Below are 16,964 nucleotides of genomic sequence, written 5' to 3' on the forward strand. Positions count from 1 at the left end.
CTGTGTCTCTACTTCTCCTTTGGAAATAGGTTCATCTGTACCATTTTTCTAGATTCCACATATATGCGTTAATATACGATATTTGTTTTTCTCTTTCTGACTTACTTCACTCTGTATGACAGTCTCTAGGTACATCCACGTCTCTACAAATGACCCAATTTCATTCCTTTCACTGGCTGAGTAATATTCCATTTATATATGTACTACATCTTCTTTATCCATTCATCTGTTGATGGAGACTTAGGTTGTTTCCATGCCCTGGCTATTGTAAATAGCGCTGCGATGAACATTGGGGTGCATGTGTATTTTTGAATTATGATTTTCTCAGGGTTTATGCCCAGTAGTGGGATTGCTGGGTCATATGGTAGTTCTATTTTTAGATTTTTAAGGAACGGCCATATTGTTCTCCAAAGTAGCTGTGTCAATGTACATCCCCACCAACAGGTACAATTGGTGTGTGGTTTTGTTTCGTATCATTTATGTCTGATATCAGGGTTAAATTATTTTCACAAAATACAGATCTCCTCTATTCTTCTATTCTTGATTCTCTGAAACTATTTGTTAACTTTGTAGTCAGCTGTTTTGTTTTGTTTTTACTTGCATAGGCCATACGTGCTTTTCAGAAGTAATTGTTGAAAATTTTTATTTTATATCCTTCCTTGATTAGTTTTCTTTTGTTTTAGTTGTTTTAAATATTGGTCTTGAGAATTCATATTTTTCCAGAAAGTAGTCAATTTCTTGAATATTCTAATGTATATATACAAATATATATCTATCTGACCTGGGGTCTCACACAAGGTCCCTAAATCTCTTGGAGTTTCCTGGGCTATAGAAGTGGAGTTTTTTCCTATGTTTTTTAAAGTGTTAATTAATTTTTTTTTCTTGTAGGAAACGATTACTTGCATATCACTTAGACCCTTTCAAGTCTTATATTTAAGGTTTGTTAGTACAGTTCTAGAGTATCCTTTAGTACAGTCCTAGGGTATCCTTTAATCTAGGGCTTGTGATTAGTTCCCCTTCTAATATGCACAATGTCTTGTGTCTTAATTGAATGTTCCATGTATTCAAGAAGGTTTCTTCACTCTGGCTGGTGAGGATTCTCAGCCATACATGAACTTTGGAAATTATTTAATGTACAGTTCTCCAGTAATTGTTCTTTCCACAGAAATTGTTCCTGCCCAGACTTGTGAAATTCCACCTGTGTGTGTTCAGATTGGTACTCGACAAAGACTCAGAGGGATCATCAGGCAGTTGTGGAGTTTTCTCTCCTGGTAGCTCCCTCCTTTTGGACCCGTGCCCCACAAATTATCGCCCCCTGGACCTCCCAACTCACTGTGTTCTCTCCCTTGCTCTTCCCGTTGAAGTCCCTGCCTCTCAGTTCAGCTGTAATTTCTGGGCCATTGCAAGTACTTGCCTCCAACTCTGTCTTCTCCTGCTCCTATGTAAAGGCTCAGTAGCATCTTCCCCTGAATGATGACCATGGATGAAACCTAAATCCTCTTCTCCTTCTCCAGCTACTTTAAACTCCCCTCTGGATGTCTCCTCTCATCCAGGCTCAGTGAGTCAGAATCATCCATGATCCATTTTTTCATACTCAACAAGATGTCTGGCCATGTTGACTCTATCTCCAATGGAGTGGGTTGAGCAATGACGGACAAAGAGAGACGTACAGACAGCAGTTAGAGACCATGTCAGGCTGTCGTGGGCATGAGAATGAATGACACTGCTAAGAAGAGGATCAGATTATAGAGAAGTCACAAGGGTAGAAGAGTTTGGAAAATGTTTTTAAACACAGATTGAGGAGAAATCTGGTACAGGAGAAGTTGAATTTATAATAAAATAAAGAGAAATGACCATTTCTAGGTTCCTCAGAAAAACTCACTACCTGCTATCTTACTGGTAACATCTTATCAGATGCTATTTCAGTTACAAATACTTCAGGCTACAAATACTTTAGAAACTATCCTATACATATTTTAGCAGTAGAATACCATAGGCCAAAGTTATGCATTGCAGCATTGTTTGTAATGTCAAAAGATGGTTGAATATTAGTGTGTATCCCAATGTGGACTGGCAACATGCATTATACTACATCATCGACTCAGTTGACTGCTTTGTAGGAAACACATCCTGATAGAAACTTTTCCCCCAGATATTGTCAACTGAATATAAGGAAGATATAATGAAACATTATACAACTATTTATGTATTAAAATGTGGAGTGAAGGAAAAATAGATATTCACATTTGCTTGTATACACATAAAAAGACACTCTGGAATGATACCTGGGAAATCAACCACAGTGGCTGACTTTGAAGACAGGGGTTCCTAGGCAAGGGCAGGGGACAGAATACAATATAAAGTATTTAATATCTTTAGGTTCTTGTACCTTGTACACGTATTATCAACTTCTCAGAAATGTGGACATTAAATTTTTTTTAAACCTCTAAAGATTAAAAGTTATAGCACGATTTCTACCAACTGAATGAAAGTCAAATTTGTTTTACCAGAAAGATTATCCGGCTTCTCTAAAATGTCTACTCATGAGAATTTTCTGGTGGATTTTGCTTATTTTCTTTCACTTCGGAAGCAGTTTTCTGATTCATAATCCTTTGTGTTTTTCTTTTCAAAGAACATCTACCACTGCTAATTTTATGGGTTAAGCATGATCTAATTTTCTTACCTTTTGTCCCATTTTTCCCTATGAAAAGGCTCTGTACATTCATTATCAGTTGAGACAATACTTAGATAATTCATATGGCTGGAGGACAATTATTTGCCTTAATACTTGAATTCTTTCTCTGCATCTGACACATTAATAATGCCAGTAAGATATTGTATAAAACCGTTGACGTTATTATAATAAGAAATATTACTCAGGAGAGCATATCTTAAGACTGATTGTAACACCAGCAGCCATGTTGACAGTGAGGAGATGTGACACGGGAAGGGATATTTCATGTGGGAGAGAGGAGAGCTCTCTTCAGAGGTTTAAAGGGTGTTTAAAAACATGTAGAACTAGGCCCACTGGATGGATCCTTTGGGAGTCACTCCCCAGGGATACATAGGATAGTGTCCTGAGCATCTCGAGTGCTACAAAATGCGGTGTTCTGGAGTGCTGGCTGTGGACCCCTCTGTAGATCAACAGAGAAGATAGTTGCAGCCTTGTGTCTGTACAAGTCTAAAGTCTTTTTCTGGACTTCAGAAAAAGAAATTTGACTAAATGGCATATGGTCTCAACTCTCATAATAAGATCTTTTCTTGAATCCATTTCTTTTTCCTCTCAACTTGTCAAAACCAGAGTAGTTATTCTGCATGAGACCATTCTCTTTTAATTCCATTCTTCAGTCTCAAATTTTGTAGCTTTTCTTCAGTAAGTACCTGTCCATCTTTATTCTTTAGACAAGATAAGCAAGAGGGTCATTTTCTTATCAGACTTTAAAGGAAAACAAATACCTTTACAATTAGACTTTTTAAGGTTCTAAATTTATTTCATGTTCCCACAGTAGTATCTTCAATCCTGAGTTTGTGGCATTTCTATCTACTTCAGAGATGACTCTGGGGAGTGAATTTGTGGAGGGACCTCACAGACCACTGGGATTTTGAACTCTTCGCAGTTAGATCTCCGTTTATAGAAGTGTTAACAACCAATGAAACAATCAGCATACAGTCCTGGGTTACAGGGGTGACAGCCAGGAGAAGACGATCTATGGATGCCAGAAGAGATCGGCCTTCTGACAAGCAGTTGCATTTCATTGCGAGGCAAAGAGAAAGTGCCTGCAGATACAGAGATGCCATCAGCAGGGAACAGGATGGCTTCACCCACATCTGTTACCAACAAAACCATCAGAAGTCAGTCATTCCCTGTGCTGATTTGTGCTTCCTGTTTCTCCACTCCCTTGTGCTTCCAGCCTGCTCTGCTGAGTTGATGTTCTCCTCTGTGCTTTCTCTAAATCTCCTTCTGGGCTAGCAGGATGTAGGAAGCAGAGGTGCAGTGCGCCGGATCTGCTTCGTATAACATGTCTGACCGCCGTGCAGCTGGGACAGTACTTGTGCTGAGCGTCCACCTGCCTTCCCACGGGGGTGGCTGAAATGGGACCAGAGGTCTGAATGGGGAGGGTGCTGGGGGTGCCTTTGTTTTCTTTCACTCTCAGGTCAGGAGCTCTTAATCTGAGAGGCTTAGGGAACCCAGGGAGCCTGTGGTCTCCCTGAAGTCATGTATAAAATGTGTTTGTGCACAGGTTTTTGTTCAAATAAAATTAAATGCCCTGGATTTACCCCTTCAGAATATTTTATCACTGTTCCTAGTCTGTAGAGATCCTTGTGCATTGGAGCAGAACATAGCTGTCGTGATTTCAACACATTTCCATTGTGAACAGTACGTAGTAAAGTAAGCTTTCAGAATCAAGAGCGACTGGTGGCTGAAAAGGTTTAAAATCCTTCTATGAAGCCTCTAGAATCAGGAGTGTTTGACCTGCACTCTACTGGAACATTTTAAGGTCAAATACTTTGTTTTCCACTTGTGAGCAGCTAGGTCAAGTTTTTTTTTCTCCCAGAGAAGAAAACCTAACTATATAAAGTCTCTGTGTCTGGCCTGGGTCAAAGGACAAAGTAGTTTAAGGCTGGTCACAGGCAGACTTTTATCATTACCAGAAATTAAAGCGGCAAAGAGTATTTATAACACAAAACACTAAACGCATTTCATTATTGGATAATCTCGATGTACCGAGAGGCAAGGTCTCTTCCTGTGGTTGTTTGTAAATACTTCATACAGATCTATTTAAATGGCTTTGTGCTCTTCTAAAATTACTCTCCCGTGACAATGACCAGGACTTAATGCACTTATGCACCAAACTATTTAGGTTCCTGCCCAAGTGTGGTAAACTGGTTAAAAAACAAGAAACCAAACCAGTGAACTGTTTTTTAAACTGGCTGAAGGTGCCACCTACTGTCCAGTCTGTAGAAATGAGACGGGAATGTAACCTGAGCCTTATCTACTGAGAGCCACAGGAACTAGGATATGAAGGTGAATTAGACTCACGTCTAGTTATACTGTCTAATTATACTCTATTACTAATGAGTTATGTAAATAGTTATATTGATACTCTCTTCCCAAAAATCCCCAATCTCAGGTTACAGAAAATAAAAAATTAGAAAATTATTTTAAATTGTGGCAGATGTAGGAAACAGTATCAGGCTGTCATGTGCTTGCTGTAGATCCAGATTATCCAGTAGCAAAATGCCTTTCGGGTTCTGCATCAAACATGCTCTTTGCCATTTCAACTCTAGTGATGACCGAAGCCCAGAGACACCTGAGTAGCGGCTCTTGCTGCGGACTTGACTGTATTTACTTTACACTGTGTTGAACAGATGACAGAAAAAGAAAAAGCCCTAAGAAGGAGGAAGATTTCAGGTACGCAAAAATGGTATTTTTAAATATTGATCTGGGAGTTTTGTTTTTCATTGACCAATCCATGATAGAACAGGCCCAAACGGGTTTTCAGAATAAAATGTACATTTACTTCCCCAGAGAGATACTGGTAGCCAAGTTAATTAAACATGTGTTTTCTAGGAAACTGGCATAAAGTCTCACTTGTTTTAGACAAATAATTGATTTCCAGGCTGGCTTAAACCCAACGAGTTCTCAAGGAATGTTCTAGTGACTACTGTGCAGCAAGGGTTTCATTATGTGTCCTTCGAGTGTGTTCTGTCTTTAATCCTTAAATAAGGACCCATTCTCTTCCACGTAACTTACTGTTTGACTTGACTATAGGCTGTATGACAAGACATTTCTATGTAATCACATGTAAAGTTGTGCATGTGTGCACGTGTTTTTAAATACAAACAGTGGACACTCTTGTTCAAGTTCATCCTGAGTTCCAAGTACACACACACACACAAAACTGGATAATTCAGAGTAAAAGTACAATTTCTCGTTCATCCGTATCAAGGTATCCTTGGTTCATTTGTATATATTCTTCCAACTTAAAAAAAACATTTTCAAATATATTTTTATTTACTCACAGATAATATAGTTTCATTTTTACTTGTCTTAAATACTCTGTGTTGCCTCGAAGCTTGCTTTTGTCATTTAACAGCATGACTTTGAGGTGTCACCATTTCCTGTTTTGGGGTTTTCCACTGCTATTTGAGAACACTGCAGAAAGATTTCCACAGAACCACATAATAGTGCTATAAGCATATCCAGGTTCATATTTCATTTCGATCTCTCACCTTCATGTTAATAACAATATGCATAATTAAACGTTTCTAAGTTTTCAAAGATAATTTTCTTTAAAATGAATATAAAGCCCATTCACCAAGCAGTTTCTGTGGTGTCTTGTCTTATTCTAGTCTCGTCTTGGATTCCTTAAAACTTTGAGGCGAAAACTTGGTTGTAAACTTTAGGTTAAACCGTAGGCTGTCTCTAGCGCAGCTAATTCCATTACTGACATCGGTGGTAATAACCGGTTTTCAGATTAATCCTACTAAAAATATCTAGCACATTAATGACAAAAACAAAGTTATTACAAGACAGTTCATAGCATGAGGCTTTGGAAGTCTGCAGGAGCCGGGAGCTGCCTGTCCGTGTGTAGGACCTGCGGTGTCTCCTCGTCTCCGTTCTCCACCATGAAGGGCTGAGAGGGGTTCTAACTCAGGAGGGATGCGGGAAGAGAAGCCCCCAGCCAGTTCAGCGCCCCTACACCTGACTCTTTCCCGCTCGGTAGTGTCCAGACCTTCACATGAGAGCACCTCAGCTGACACACTGAGAATTCAGTCCCATTTGTCTTCTCGCATCACCACCAGCACACTGCCTGGGTCATGAAGCTCTTTCGGGAGAGTTATAGCCTGATGGCCAGGAGAGGACACAGGGGCAGCTCCTCTGCGCTGTTTCCAAGCAAGGCGGTAACACCTGTCTGTTTGTTGGGTTCTCTTTTCTGCATGTGTTGAATTTATTCAGCATAATCACAGGGGTATTGTCGTCATGCTGTCACACACTCACACACAAACACAGATATTGCACCGCATCCATGTGGAGCCCAAGTGCATTCCTTCTGAGGCTTATTTACATGCTCTTATGTGCCACAGCCCATCTTTTAAATAATACATGTTTCAATGCCAGTTGCTGTATTGACTTTCTCAGCATCATCTGCAGACATCTTCACGACTGCAGCACCCAGAGCAAGCTGTTTTCCTTCTGCCTCAATTGCAACAATCCTATCTGCTGCAGCGGAGCAAAGCTTAGCTCCTAGAGAAGTTAAGCCTAGACACGTGATATCAACTCCTCTGAGTACAAATTTGATGGCTCCTTTATCCACCTGCTGGTGTGAAAATAGGGTCTTTTTTTATCTCTTCTTTTGTGGAATAACCTTGGGATTGGATAAAACGACTCTTCTCTTTTTCTAAATAGAGTAATTCTCCAGTCATTATAAAGATTTCCATCTGTTCATGACATCCCACTCTTTTAACTGGTTCCTTCTTAGGCACGACTGGATGAATCCATGGTTCAATGCCTGGGAAAGGTTCTACTTGTTCTTAATACCCTTAATAGCAGGGTTTCCACTGGATGTAGCTGAACACATTTCGTTTTAATCAAATTTCTTGAACATGATTCAAGGTGAAGGGGTGATGATAGGGAAGGGCCGGGAATGGGGAAAAATAGACTTAGCAAGGATCCGGCAGACCCCCTACACTTGGAAGGCCAAAGGGACAGTGCAGCTAGGGTCGTTACCCGCAAGTGACGCATCTGGCCGCACTTTTCCGGCTGTAGGGAAATCTCACTCCGTCTGCTCCTTCAGCTACCTCCTCCAACTATTCATGTGAGCACTGCGGCAATTTGGGGGCTGTTTGGAGTTACCAATTCCTCCCCAGGGCTGGTAGCTGAAAGGGAGGAAGTTGAGCAGAAAGAAGAGACGAAGCACTCATTCTCGTTGCAAGAACAGAATGGAGGGGCAGCATCTGGTCTCCAGACGGACGGTTGGCCATTTCTGCAGGCTCACAGGGGTCAGAAGCGTGTGGGCTTCAACGCTCAGGGGCATCCTCCTGAATTCCACTACCAAGTTAGGGTCCCTCTCGCGGCCCTAACCTCCCACGGGCTAGCAGACCTCTGGTGGGTGGCTGACTACCCTCGTCTGGGACTTGGAGCCTGGCTAGTTTAACTCATAAATTGTTGATGAGAGTAATCAATAAACAATGTATAATAAGAATAGAAAAGCATCTTATTTGAGCCAAACTGTGGACTATAGCCTGGAAGACAACCCCTCAGATAGCTCTGAGGAACTGTCCCAGGGAAGCATGGTTTTCAGTACAGTTTTATATATTGGCAGAACAAAGAACATTAAACAATTCAGGTTTAAGCTTTAACAAGTCCTTTAAGGTTTCAGGGGAAAAAAACAAAAACGAAAACAAAACAAACAAACAAAAAACGGATCAGCCCATACACAGCGAGTTAGCATGGCCTTGGCACCTGGGAAGTGAGGCCTATTATTGAAGGAGCTTCAGCATTGGCTTCCCAGGAAGGGAGGCATTTCATCTTTATTTTTAACATGGACATTCTTTACTTCTAGTCAATGCACTCTTTTCTTTAATAATTAAAGCAGAAGCACAACGTATGTTTGATAGACCACAAGCAGGCTGTTCTAGTATGCGTGTCATTCAAGTTAACTCATGTATAAGCCAAACGACTTCCCCATACCTCAATATGTGAAAATATCTTATATCAAAATCTTGGGTCTGAGTGGGGTGTTTAGCTTTTTCTGCTTTCTTTCTACCCGGAAGCTCCTCTGCTTGTTTCGATCGTGACTAGCAATTACTACCCTCTCACCTGTCGGAGTTTGCACACCTGGACCATCACCTACTTCACAAACTATGGGTGCTCGACCTAGCCCGTGGAGGGTTCCTTGTTACTGTCAACTGCAGAGCAGTCTAACTCCCAAATCCCTCTCATCACTGCTTTCCCCCCATCACAAGTCAGTTTCTCTGGAAGGGAATGTTAAGATGAATTTTGGGAAACAGGGTGCAAATTAAGTGTCAACCTCTGTGACAGAGCAGAGAGGGAGCAGGATTTGCCAGATGGCATAGTTGAGCAGGTGTCCAGGCCTGAGGAAGCCTTGGCTCAGCCCATTCGGGCTCTGAAGCATATGTGGCCATCACAGGTGTTGTAAGTGCCCCTCTGCACTTGACCATTGGGCGTGGCAGCTCTGAGAGGGACCCATGCATGGGTGAGGCTGCTGAGGGGATCTTGGCTGGAAGATACCTGTTGATGGCACTCCAGCAGCTGGGCAGTGAGTGTTTTCTGGGTCAGAGGTGTGGGTGGCACATACGTGTGCACCCTGAGTGTTGCCCATATTTTAGAGATGAGTAAGTGGGGAACATGTTAGAGATATTTGGCTTGTCTTCTTCACCTTGCTGCACCACCTAACATGCTACACTACCTGATTCTGGTGGTAAACAGTCATGATGATTAAGTTTCTTTAACTTCATTTGGAATTATTACTGTAAAATAGATTGTTTCCTAATATTTACTACATATTCTGGTAACAAAGTCACAGTAATATCAGTAAAATTAGTTTAGGTTCATTGTGAGTTGTTACCCTGAAGGCTATTGAAATAATGAGGATTCTGTTCTCTCACATTGCATAATCTAAGTAGATACACGCTGTTGATGCAGGTACATAGAGGGGCAGATCTGGGGGAATATATTAAACAAATGTGACATTAAACACACTTTAGGTAAAGGCATCTTGGGCCATTTGGCCAAATACCACTAAGGGATGGAGGACTTCCACTCCGATATGCAGGCAAGGATCCAAAAATAGCCTGAAGCTACTACACAATGAAATCCTATGCTTTAGTTTGTCATAATTCCAACACTGGGCAAGTCTTGGTGAGTCATTTGTTGTTGTTGTTTTTGTAGTTGTTGTTTTGGTTCTCCTTGCAATCTACTGGTGACACTTGAGAAAAAATTTTCAGCTGGGGCAATTTTTCCCCAGTCCCCCATCCCCAGAGGACAAGTGGCTACATCCGGAGGCATTTTGAGTTGTCATGCCTGAGGAGATGTTAGTGGGTAGAGGCCAGGGGTGCTGTTCAACATCGCAGAATTCACAGGACAGCTCCCACAGCAAAAAATTATCCCGCTCAGAATGTCTTTAATCCCCAGGTTGAGAAATCTTGCCCTAGAGTAAGAGCAAAGGGCTTAAACAGCACAAAATGTGCATTCTGCACTTTTTGAGCAGAGCATTGGACTAAAACCTTTATACAAAAAGTGAATAAGCTTGTTCAGGTTAGTGGCATTGTGACAACTCTTGTTGAAAGTCACCCCCACGTGATACTGTACCTCTCATGAGCTTTCAGTGTAGTTGAGCTTTAACAGCCTGACACAAGCCTGGAACAACTTTGGTCCTTCCCACTTGGTCTATGCAAATCTCTAGGAGGAGAAGCTAAAAGGGTCATATTATCAGAGGAAAAAGAACACGCAGATGAAACAAGCTGTGAGAGCTTTAGCGCCCACCACAGGCAGTGAGGTCTCTGGAGCTCAGCTGCAGTCACAAGCTGTGTGAATCAGCTTAGGAGTAGATGCTTGTGCAGTTTAGCCTCCTTGTACCCAATAAATATTCATGCACTGCCTGCTACATGCTAGACACGGAAATGTCACAGCCCAGTCTCAAGCAGCACCGCTGCAAGCCTGGACACTCAGGACGTGGTATATGTGCTGTGATAGACACCAGAAGAAGCCTCAGTTGAGGAGAGCACAGAGCACAGACTAGTGACTGCACAGGCTCTAATTTGTAAACCTTGCAGCTACAAGGGTCCTGATCACGTGTGAAGCCAAAGAAGTGCCTGATGAATGGCTGATATCCTGACACTGAGTTTACCAAGAAAAGCTGCCCGTCTAGGGGGCTGAGAGACCAGCCCCATGGAGGACGTGGTAGAGCTGCCGCCACAGCTGCCTGCATACGGTCTCAACTGCCTGGTCCCGCCACGCACACTGGGCCGGCTTCCTCACCTTACCTCTCACGGTCATCTTTTTGGCTGAACGAAAACACATCTATATTTGACTTTTCTCTGGCATTTCTCATTTGTCTGGATGGTTACACAATAACATTGTAAAAGTAATCGGACAATTTTGACCATATTAGGTATTTTGCAGGTGTTTCTACCTTTAGTCCATGTTTACTGTGCCATCTGGAAAACAATGACAGCTAATAAATTTCCCAGTGACCAATCTTTGCAAATCTGAGTAGAAGTTAGAAACCTCTAAAGCTGTAGTAAATTGAGTGTATGAGAATAGGCTCAATGAAGTTCTGAATATATTTATTCATGGCAATCTTATCAGGGGAGATTTTTTCTTATTGTATTTTTGGGCTATATCTTAAACCAATGCACAGCCTGTGCTTAGGTGGCAAGCCTTAGCAACCTCCAATCAGTGCTAGCATGCACACCCGGGGAAAGTCAGAGGCGCCTTTATTTGTCCTGCACATCTGAACACCTTGCTGAGTGAGACTAACAGCACGGAAGGTCTCCAGTGACAGCAGGTACCCAGTTATCCCAGCTCTGAAAGGAGGAAGATGGGGCAAGGACAGCTCGCTGGCTGCAGGGAAGGTGCTTATGACTGGCTGTGGGCCCCTGCCCGGCTGATAGCAGGCCTGAGAGCCTCAAGGAAGGGAAAGAAAAGAGAGACAGGAGGGAGGAGAACAGTGGGAGAGGGGTAAATTCACCTCCAGGTGGCAAAACACAAGTGTCACAAGAGAGACTGGGGAGGAGAGGGGGTCCGGTGGGAGGAGCCGGAGAAGAAATGCCTTTAGGACGCTTCCTCCCCCTCCCCCACTCCAGACGGGGTGCACGGGTCGGGGGACTGTGTTTGCATCCACTCCCCTCACTAAGAGTGTGCGATTCAAGCTGGTCTTGAGAACACACCTCATTCTTCACTGTGATTGCAAGTTAGGTCTTCTCTGCCCACCTCCCCCTTACATTTCACTTTGCCCTGAAGTCTTCAGTTTTTCAGGCAAACAGTTTGGCTCAGTGGGCAGAGTTGAGCACCCAGGAGGTAAATCCTGACTCGCAGGTGTAATATATATTCATATTAATAGCTTATTTATATTTATTAATTTAATTTATTATAATAAAAGAATACTACATAAATATATGTACATATAATGTAAATAAAATGTTAAATATGATATACTAATATTATTTTAATATAATAATATTTATTAATATATCAATAATATATGTTCATATTAATCATACATAGGCTGATTTAGTTAGTGACATCCTTGGCAAGAAAAAAGCAAAGATTATAGAAATCAGAAGAACTCAGAACTTTGAAGATCTTTGAGAGAACTCCATGTCCACGATGTAAATGGAGAGAAGTACGTGAAGGGCTCCTGGCCAGGGCTGCTCACAGAGCTTTTCTAGGCCCCCTGTTTACTGGGTCAAGAGGGAATCAGGGTGCTCCAGATGTCTGGATAAAAGAAGGAGCATAGGGGCCAGGGCCCAGCTCCCCTGGACAATGCCTGTCCTTCTTTCACCACATTGCAGTGGCCCAGCCCGCGCGCGCATCACTTCCTCACTTACACTCCTGTGAACAAATGTTACCACTTCTCCTACACAATGAAGTGTGCGTGTTGCAGAAGAATTGGCACCTACCAAATAGTGACAAACATCTTAAAACTACGGAGAGAGGGAGAAGGAGAGATAGATGGACAAATATTTAAACATGCCACAGTTTTAGACTATAATGTAAAAATTATGAAAATAGAAAGTAATGTTAAAAGTGTTTATCTCTCAGCCTTTATTTTTACCAATGCCTTCATTAAACAATTTATCAGTCATCTAACTACAGTAAATTCCAAATCATAAAATAGGATTTTAATTTTGAAGTACTGTAGTTTTCTACATTTCCAAAATGTGCCTTCAAATCATCTAATGTCTTCTTAACCAAAGCAGACATTTGTTGCATATTCAAAGACCCTATCAAAATGTTCCCAGGAGGTTAGTGAGGAGTTTCCTGGAACATCGTCTGCCTTTCCCCTGTTGCCAGAAGGGTTTTTATAAATGGATGTTAGTTTTGAGAGAGCTTGGTGAACTGGTTCAGCTCTTACACATGCAGAAACTCTTTGTTGATCAACATTCTCCAGTAGGTTCAGCCTCCACTTGAATGTGCCCTAAATCCCTAGCCACTAAGCAGGCCAAGAGCCTCGCTATGCCATTATGCCCTCGGCTTCCACCCACCAGGGTCATTGGCCCACAGGATGCAGAATGGACTGGAATCTCTAGGCCACTTGTCCCCTCCTACCCTTCCCCACTCACAATCCCAGAGAAACCAAGCTCTTTGCCCTGATTTAAGGAGGAAGGAGATCCAGCAACAGTGCCAGAAGAGGCACATGGGAGGGGCCCCTGCACTCCCAGAGGACCGTGGACTCATCATGTAGTGTTGGGTGGAACATGGTGGCTGGAAGAGACTCAGGACCTGACACCTATGGGACCTCGCCTGCTGAACAGACTCAGAAACCGTCTGTGGGATGTGCGAGCTGAGGAACAGGGGGCGACTTGGATGGACTGGAGGTAGAGGGGAGGGTTTTCCCTGTTGCAAAGCACAGGCTGTGGTCTTTCTGGGCTGGAAATATTGACAGATCAGCACCTAATGGAGGGTGTCGGTTGGAGGTATCCTGGTAGTAGAGTTTCTTAGGGTGGTGAGAGGAGGAGATTCTGGGAGGATGCAAAACACCTCCAAGAGCCTTGGACCACACACCCAGCCTTCTGACCCCAGCGGTAGAAGGTAGCAATTTCTTATATTTAAAGCTGTCCCAGGTCAGGACAGCCGATTTCCCAGGGCCTGAACAGTGAGGAATACAGGTGGGTGTTGCTAACGATGAGCAGTGTCCCTGAGCAGAGGGCAGATAAGGGCTCCCGAGAAAACAGAACACAGGCTATTGAGTCAGCAAGACAGTCATGAAGGGGGTGAGGCAGACATCATGCTGGAACTCACAGCAATCATTGCCCTTGAAAAAGCCCCCACAAGGGAGTGAAGTGTTGGAAAAGGAAAGGGAATATGGAGGACTGTTCGGGGCAGGCACACAGGTGAGCGTGCATGGAACACATAGCACATCTTAGTTCCTTAGAGGGTTTTTACTGAGAAAATAAGGACAGGTCCATGAGGTAGCCCTGAAATATGGATGGTCTAGAAAGTCATTTATTATTTTCTTGTCAAGCTTTACCTCTTCCGGGTGGAAAGAGAAAAAGAGAAAGAAAGGAAGGAAGGAAGAAAGGAATGACAAGAGATGACCCCAAGTGTTCACTGGTTCTCCTCCATAGGGGCCTGGCGGCGACCTCAGCAGAATTCGCCCTCAGTAGACAAGCACTGTACCTCACGGGGCCCCTGGGTGACTGCAGGTCCCAGGGCACTGCTTCCTTGTCCCAATCACAACAACTTGTCTGGGGGCAGCTGCCCTCTTCACTAGAGTCTCTCAGTGTCTGGAGTTCTATTTACAATGAGGGGCACTAATAGTGGGGTCATGGTCAGTTTGGATGACATTGGGAGTTCCAAGGAAGGGCAGCATGGCTGGGCTTGTGTCCTCTGGGCCTACTGGCAGCTCCAGGTGAGTGGGGTAAGTTGGGGTCAGGCAGGGAAGCGGTACTTAATGTTAGTTAACTGTAGACTTTAAATGGTTAAAATTGAAAATATATTTTTTACAATAAAAACCGAAAAAACAAAAAACTCTGCTGGCATGTGAAAATACGTAAAATCTTATGGCTTAACAAGAAAAATTCTTAGGCCAAACGAAGGAGTACATTACTGATACGTTCTAAAACGTGAGCCTCAAAAACATGATATTCAGTATAAGAAACCAGACATAAAGGGCACATATTGTATGATTCCAGTCACATGAAATATTGAGAATAGGCATATCCGTAGAGACAGAAAGCAGATTTGTGGTGGCCATGGCCTGAGCATAGGTGGAATAGAAGAGATTAATGGGAATGGGGTTTCTTTTTGAGATAATGAAATTTTCTGGTATTAGTGCCGATGGTTGCACAACTTTGTGAATAGATTATAAAGCACTAAATTCTACACTTTTTAAAGGGTGAATTTTATGGTATGTGAATTATGTCTCAACTTAAAAAATGGTGATTAATAAATGTGATTTTTAAAATAACATGGGAAACATTATCATGAGTTTTATTTGCTTCCTGCCATACTAAGCTCTGTAGATATGAAAAAAGACACACCCCCAAACGAGAACAAGCACTATTTACTCAGAACTTGTCTATAGATCACGGGAGTCAGCCACCACTACTAACATCAGGCTGAGACTCAGGGCACACATAAGAGTGGGGACACTTTCTGGTGGCAAAATAAGAAGGCATGTCCTTCCCAGAGCTTGTGATGGGGGAGGCTGGAGACAAGCTGATAGGAAGAGGGGCATCCTAAGTGATTACTTAGGGGAACATATTTGGCTTTCCCCGCATTTGGTTCTACATGGAAAAGACTGAAAATGACGAAGTTGTGAGTCACTGAGCAAGTCCTGACCCTTGGGGCCTATTGTTGCAGAGGCTGGAGTCTGGTTTTCCACATTGGTTGCTGCAGGGTGTGGGGCAGGGCCTTGTGGCTGGACGGAGAGGTTCCCAGACTTCCAGGTGGATTTAGAAAATTCTGCATCCCAAAACTCTCCTTCATCATCTTCAGTCAATCAAATACTCTGTGCATAGATAAACTTGAATCAATGTTTTCAAAATTAACTGCAAACAGAATTGGAAATGACTAATGTACAATATAATGACATATTAAAAGGCAAATATTGATAGAAGGATCTAACAGAATTTTATAAATTCCTTCCAAGCAATGAATATGCTCAATTAAAATTATACGCTCATGAACTGCAGTATTTGGTAGTACTATCTGTGTGAAAAGAATTTTCAAATATGAAATATGTAAACCATGCAAAATCTCCTTATAAGTCAGGATTAACAACTGAAATTTTGATAATAGGAATCTGTAATAAGCTAAATGCATCCCCCTTGCAAAAGAATTCCATTTTTCTCATTAGCAGACTTGTATCACAAAAAATTGTACTAAATATATTTTAAATTTCATAAATCAACATTTTGTGAAAAAGACTGCAAATGATAGGAATTATTACAGTAATGTCGATTTACTATAAACATTAGGATTTCTCATTTCACTAAGGTTCACATTGTAGTGAATCTCACAACAAAAAAAATTTAATTCATTAAATTTTCTTCTTGCCCCACTACCGAAATCCTGCCATCTGGTCGACCTTGCTGCTGCAGACGCCAAGTGACGTGCAACTGGAGTGAACCTCAACAGGAAGGATCCAGATCTCACACCGGCGAAGGCGCACCGCCACGTCCCTGACACCTGGCCTCGACCCAGGCCACCATCGTTCCCATTTCTCGCCCTGGGGGATCCTCCGGTCCGCCCGCGCGTCTGTAGGTCGTTCCCTGTCTGCAGAGCTTCTTCAGAGAAGCTACAGACAACCGCGCCCACCCAGGACCGCGGCCAGGCTCGTGTCTCCTGTCACGGGATGCCCCTGGCGGTCCCTGTTTCCCAGAGAAATGACTACGACCTACAACCACCGAAGCCTAGGAGGGACTGCCGCCCCTCCACTAGAGCCCTCCCCGCTTGCCCTCGACAGTCCGCGGTGAGGGGACCTGCACAAACGCAAGCGCCACGCTGACGAGGTGACCAAGGAGTGGAGAGGGGAGCTCCCCGCGTAGACGCCGGTTCAATCTGCCGGGTGGATCCCGTCTGTTGACAGTCATCCCGTTCCCCTTCCTCGCGGCAAGATCCGCCCCCATGACCGCCTCGCGTGGAACCCGGAGAAACTGAAGTGTCCCCCGTTGGGCAGCCCCACCGCCTCGACTGCACCGGAATGGACCCGGGCCCCCAAGCCGGCGAGGACGCACCGACGGATCGTGACACACGGAGGACGACTTCGGGC

The 16,964-nt window shown here is 43.2% G+C and overlaps 1 pseudogene; it reads right to left on the reverse strand.

Annotated features, from left to right (window-relative positions):
• Positions 1-7,062: 7,062 nt before the first annotated feature.
• On the reverse strand, positions 7,063-7,583 carry LOC130706663 (malignant T-cell-amplified sequence 1-like; annotated as a pseudogene).
• Positions 7,584-16,964: the final 9,381 nt, after the last annotated feature.

This window comes from Balaenoptera acutorostrata, unplaced genomic scaffold, assembly GCF_949987535.1.
Source record: "Balaenoptera acutorostrata unplaced genomic scaffold, mBalAcu1.1 scaffold_126, whole genome shotgun sequence".
NCBI lineage: Eukaryota > Metazoa > Chordata > Mammalia > Artiodactyla > Balaenopteridae > Balaenoptera > Balaenoptera acutorostrata.